General features: G+C 48.3%; 1 long non-coding RNA gene across 1 annotated transcript; it reads left to right on the forward strand.

The window, feature by feature from the left end:
- The first annotated feature begins 5224 nt into the window (after window positions 1-5224).
- LOC119511614 lies at window positions 5225-6261 on the forward strand. The gene is made up of 2 exons (XR_005212217.1): window positions 5225-5266; window positions 5777-6261. It is a non-coding gene; the product is annotated as an uncharacterized LOC119511614 (long non-coding RNA).
- Window positions 6262-6495: the final 234 nt, after the last annotated feature.

A 6495-nucleotide genomic window follows, 5' to 3' on the forward strand; every position in this document is an offset into this window, starting at 1 on the left:
TGGGGTCTGCCATCTCTGTGGAGAAGGCGTCTGCTTCGAGCCCTCATTTGGTTAATAGTCTCCCCCTCATCAATTGGACGAGTGAGTGGCTTCTGACTTTCATTCATTAAAGTAAGTAAATAATTTTTGAAAAGACTTGTGGCTGCCTTCAGTTGATGCTTCTAGCCTGTGCTCATTTTCCCTTTCGTGCCCTTTGGCCCTTTGTAGTCTTGCTTGCTTTCTCTCTCCCGTGTGTTTATTAAATCTCTTCAAGAAGGAAGCAGAGCTGAGTGAGTTTGTTTTCAAAAATCTTCAGTGCCATTTTCTCAAAAGAACTGCTCCTCAAGAGAGAGAGGGGAGGGGGCTTTGTGAATGGGGACAATGACTCGTGAACCGTGTCACACACACCAAGTAAAGGCAGCCTTTCCCCTAAGATTTCTGGCAGGGGGTGGGTGGGAGGGTGAGGGGGTTGGGGTGGGCAGGAGGTGGGGTGGGGTGGTGATGGTTGGAAATGATTTGTAATCAAAAATTTAGAAAAAAGTAAATCAAGATATAAAGACAAAAAAAGAAAAAAGAAAGAAACAAAGAAACAAAGAAAGAAAGTAAATCAATCAATCAATATAAATAAATAAATAAATCGGAAATGGCCGTCTGGTCAGGTGAAACAGCGGACACGTGACCGAAACGGGTCGTTCAGAACGGGCTTAGGTCTCTTTTGTTCTCTTTGTTTGTTTTGGTTCCGGGGTATTTTTCAGGGTCGTTTAAACGTATGTTTTCGTTCGTTACAGCTTCTTTTTTTTAATCTTTTTTCTGTTTCTTTAACAATTAAATTTTATTGAGATATATTCACATACCATACAGTCATACAAAGAGTACGATCAGTTGTTCACAGTACTACCATATAATTGTGCATCCATCATCACCAAAATGAATTTTTGAACACTTTCATTACCACACACGCAAAAGTAATAAGAATAAAAGTTAAAGTGAAAAAGAAAAATTAAAAGGAAAAAAGAACACTGTGATGTTTTCTGGGTTGAGATTGCTGCAGGCACGGTTGTGGACAGGGACGGAGACTCCCAGAGGGCCGGCACGAAGGTGGACACTGAATATTTTTCTTTCTCTTTCCAGTCATTTCCACTGCCATTAGGGAATTCCCTGTTCTGGGAGCCAACATACTCTGGCTCTGTCATTGAGTGTGATCCACAAGGAACTGTAAAGGATCACCCCGAGTCCCCCTCTGACCTGCTGCTGGGCATGGCAGAGATTTACCACAGGCGTGGCCCCTGAACTGTTCCACATCTGAAAGAAGATTTCAGCAAAGGGAGAGTTCTTCCCCGAAGAATTTAGTTCCTGAATTTGCTGATGCTCAAGGGAGTGTGCCCAAGTGGAACTGACTGTGACAATTCTTCTCCTATCCCATGAAAGCAGGTCAGTGTAATCTCACCCGCATCTGAACCTAGGCCTTCATAAGGATGGAAGCCAACACTTAGGAAGTGTGTGTTTATATAATACATTTCTTCACCGTGTTAACATTGTTTCACACTCCTTGTATTAAAAGGTTGCCTTTAAGAACTGGACATTTGTCAGTAAAAGAATGTCAATTTCTTTAGTTATTCTTGTTGTATTTCCCTTCACAGCAGGGATGTTGTCTTAGGTATTCACTGGAACATTACCACAATCTTTAAATTCACCTGCTCGTAGTACAAATATGTCGCCTAGGGATCTGGTCCACACCTCAACAATTAGCCACTCATGACCTATAGACCAAGCAAAATGTTAATGGCAGTAATAATGTGAGAAATATAGAACGGAAAAAACAAGACAGAGTGTTAGGTCTCACGTGAAACATTCCGTTTTCTTCAGGTGTATTTATTCTCTTTCCCGTGAATATACATCAATTATTTCCTTCACCTGTATAAATTAGAAAACTGCTGAACCATCTTTAAAAACTATTCCCCAAATTCTGTTTTATTCAGAGATTCTCCCTGCTGATATTGACTTTACAAGCTTGAGGTGAGATAGGCCGATAATTATTTTGCCCGCACTGCGGTTATTTTTTAAATGAAAAGTTTAAATTTTTTTTCTTTCAGTCTATTGAATTCATTACACATATTCGCTGTAAGCTACAAAAACACACAAACATCAAAAAGTCAAAACTTTTCATTAAAGCAAAGCAGAGTTTAAGAAAAGCAAACAACCTATAGTAACTACTTTGCTTCCTCATTGCTCAAGTTTGCATTAACGTGTTATCTTCAAGGCATTTGTTTAAAGATTTCTAATATTATAAACAATACTCGTCCTACAGTCCATTTAGTTCCTTTTGGGTACTTTCTCTTGCTGCACAGACCTGTTTCCCTTTTCCGTCTCTTGTCATCTAGTTACAGTAACACTGCTTCAAAACCCTGTATCCAGTTTCAGATAGAGGCTTTTCTGCTGTGCCTAGTGTGCAGAATCATTTAAAAACCACACAATGGGTTAGTGAATTTTTCCCCTTACCCCAAGTAGAAGCCAAAGTGCCCACGTGTGCCCAATACACAGCAGGAAAACCGAAGATAAAAAAAGTCACTGAAGACCCTGGGAGAACGCCCGGGTGGGGTGGCGGCGCCTCTCCCTCGGGGAGGGTCGGATGCGCCAGACGCGAGGGTCGCGCCCCCAAGAGCAGGGAGCGGTGCCCTCCCGCCCCCTCCCGGGTCTCACAGGAGAGCCGCAAGGGGCAGGGAACCCGTCCGGGGCCGCCGAGCAGGGAGGGCTCGCTGGCGACGAGCGCCGGGCAGAACAAAACCCTACCGCGGGGCCACCGACAACAGGGGCGCGGCGCCAGAGCGGATCGGGAGTCGCCGCGGGTGGCCGGCCACTCGATCGCCAACCCCTCCGCAGCGCCGCCGCCACCGCCAGCGCCCGGGCGAGGGTCCAGAGGCATGGGCATTCCCAGGCACCGGCGGGGGGTGCGGCGGCGAGTGGAGAGGAGCGGCGAGGCCTGCCCCTTGGTGTAAACGCCGGCAACGCGCTCACGGGCGCAGGCGCCTGACCGGCGGTGGGGTGGCCCGCGGTAAAGAGAGCCCCGCCCCGCGGCACGCCGACCGCCGCACTTGGGCAACGCGGGCAACCGAGAGGAGCCGCGGACCGCCCTGGGAGGCGATAGACGCGGGACGAGTGGCCCCGGGTGGGAAAGAACGACGAGGACGGGAACGCCGGGAATACGGCAGGCGGCGAGGAGGTGCCGGAGAGACGAGGCGGCGACGAGGGCCCGAGAGCCGCCGGCAGGGTGTTGAGGGAAGCCGCGGACACAGCCGCGCCGCCAGGAAATCACACGGGCCTCACCGCCCGGGGCACCGATTGCCCGAGGCCGGCCCCACGAGGCCTGGGACACCGGCCGGCCTCTGCCTCCCTACAACACCCTCCCGGCAGGGAAACCCAGCGGTCCGCGCCGACTTGCTCGAGTCCCCAATGTCAGCCGCTCCCCGCCACACAGGGGCACGCACGGGGCCCGCCCGTCCCGTGGGGAACGTCGCCGGGATCCTCACCGCCAGCAGCGACGGGCCGGGAAGTGACGCCCACGCCTTAAGGCTGACATCGGTGCCCTACGAGCAGACGCGGGGCCTCGGGCAAGGAGAATGGCGAGGCGCCACGGAGCTGGGAAGAGCGAGGCCGCGAGGACAGGCCCGCGGGGAAGACGTAACATAGGACCCGGGACGCAGCCGTCTCCAGGGAAACGGCCAGGACTGTCCGCCCTGGAGGGAGCGGGCAGGCGGCGCCTGGAACTCGGCCACCCGTGATCCCGGCACCATGATCTGACCCAGTGCCTCCATAAGGAAGGAAACCAACACGTCGAAACTGTGTTTATTTAATTCATTTCTTCACAGTATTAACAGTGCTTCATGTTCCATGTATAGAAAGGTTGTCTCTAAGAGTTGGAAATTTATCAGTAAAAAAAGTCAATTTCTTTAATTATTCTTGTTGTATTTCCCTTCACAACAGAGGCGTTCTCTTATGTATTCGCTGGAACATTGCCACAATCTTTAAATTTACCTGGTCATAGTACAAATATGTCGCCTAGGGACCTGGTCCACACCTCAACAATTACCCAGTCATGACCTATAGACCAAACAAGATGTTAACAGGAACAATCGTGTTAGAAATATAGAAGGGAAAAAAAACAAAGATACTGTCCAGTCTCGTATCAAACATTGCATTTCTTTATCAGGTATACTTTTCTCTTTCATCTGAATATGTATCAATTAATTCCTTCAGCTGGGTAAATTGGAAAGCTGCTGAACCATCCTTTAGAAAATACATTGCCCAAATTGTGTTTTTTTTTTCAGAGTCTCTTCCTGATGAAACTGAGTTGATGAGTTTTAGGAGAGGTGTGCCGATAATTATTGTGCCCCCATCGTGATTACTTTTTCAATGAGACGTTGAATTTTTCTTTCTTACAGTGTATTGAAATCCTGATAAATTTTGTCTATATAAACTGCAAAAACACCCAAACATCAAAGATCACCGCTTTCTAACAAAGCAAAGCACAGTTTCAGAAAGGCAAGTAATCTGAAGTTACCACTTTCCTTCCCCATTGCTCAAGTTTGCATCAATGGGTTATCTTCAAGGCGTTTTTTTTTTTTTTTTTTTTTTTTTTTTTTTTAAAGATTTCTAATATTATAAACAGTACTCTTCCTACAGTCCACGGATTTCCCTTGGGGTACTTTTCACTGCTGTCCAGACCTGTGTTTCCTGTTTCCCTCTCTCGTCATCTAGTTACAGAAAAACTACTTCCAACCCTCATAACCACTTTCCAATGGAGGCTTTTCTGCTTTGCCTAGTGTGCAGACTCAGCTAAAGAGCAGGGAATGTGTTACTGAATTTCTCCCATTACTCCACAGAGGAGTCGCTGTAACCCTGTGTGCCCAGTAGGCGGCAGGAAATGCCAAGTTAACAGAAGTCAGTGAAAAATTCCCACTGGGGCCTGAACCGGTGAAGGAGACAGCGTCAGCACAGGCTCCAAAGCGGTTTAGAATTCTAGCAGGGGCTCGGAATGCGCATGCGCAAACGACGCTGTACCTCATCTGTGTCCCAAAGGAATCTGGTTCCTAAGCAACAGACCTCTAGCCCAACGGCTGCCCTGTGGTCTGAACGTGTAAGGGGCTCCCCAAGTGTGCAGGTCACGGTGGAGGTGTTGTGGCCTGTGCAGTCAGGAGTAGGCATATGAGGATGATTCTGCAGCCCTGAGGATGACATGCCCCCGGGTGGTTGGTGAGATTTTTGACTCTCCCGTTAGTGCGCTGCACTGGTATGCCCGAGGGCAACTTCCAGTGGGTTGTGGGGTAGGCCGAGGCCTAGTGAAGTGCCCCTGCCCTCGCTTGGGCCTGCCATTCTTTTCCAATGGCACTGATATTACCAGTGGATCGTAGACATGCAGCCTAGCACCCCGAATCTCACTTAGGAGAGCTCACCGTGAGGCATGCCCATGTTCAGTCAATGAACACTCTAGAAGTCAGGGAAATTGGGACAACTGCGACGTGTCTGTCCCCTCCACTGTTTATAACCGGCATGAGGATTGGTTCATGGCTCCCTTAATCGTGGGATTTCTTGCTCTATTAGTGCTTGCCGGATCTCTCCTTCTGGGACTAAAGGCAGAGTGATAACCAAGGTGGTCCCGTGATGCAGAGACCACATGACATGTGGACAGGCTGATGTTTTCTGGGTTGAGATTGCTGCAGGCACGGTTGTGGACAGGGACGGAGACTCCCAGAGGGCCGGCACGAAGGTGGACACTGAATATTTTTCTTTCTCTTTCCAGTCATTTCCACTGCCATTAGGGAATTCCCTGTTCTGGGAGCCAACATACTCTGGCTCTGTCATTGAGTGTGATCCACAAGGAACTGTAAAGGATCACCCCGAGTCCCCCTCTGACCTGCTGCTGGGCATGGCAGAGATTTACCACAGGCGTGGCCCCTGAACTGTTCCACATCTGAAAGAAGATTTCAGCAAAGGGAGAGTTCTTCCCCGAAGAATTTAGTTCCTGAATTTGCTGATGCTCAAGGGAGTGTGCCCAAGTGGAACTGACTGTGACAATTCTTCTCCTATCCCATGAAAGCAGGTCAGTGTAATCTCACCCGCATCTGAACCTAGGCCTTCATAAGGATGGAAGCCAACACTTAGGAAGTGTGTGTTTATATAATTCATTTCTTCACCGTGTTAACATTGTTTCACATTCCTTGTCTTAAAAGGTTGCCTTTAAGAACTGGACATTTGTCAGTAAAAGAATGTCAATTTCTTTAGTTATTCTTGTTGTATTTCCCTTCACAGCAGGGATGTTGTCTTAGGTATTCACTGGAACATTACCACAATCTTTAAATTCACCTGCTCGTAGTACAAATATGTCGCCTAGGGATCTGGTCCACACCTCAACAATTAGCCACTCATGACCTATAGACCAAGCAAAATGTTAATGGCAGTAATCATGTGAGAAATATAGAACGGAAAAAACAAGACAGAGTGTTAGGTCTCACGTGAAAC

The sequence above is a fragment of the Choloepus didactylus genome, chromosome 16, assembly GCF_015220235.1.
Source record: "Choloepus didactylus isolate mChoDid1 chromosome 16, mChoDid1.pri, whole genome shotgun sequence".
NCBI lineage: Eukaryota > Metazoa > Chordata > Mammalia > Pilosa > Megalonychidae > Choloepus > Choloepus didactylus.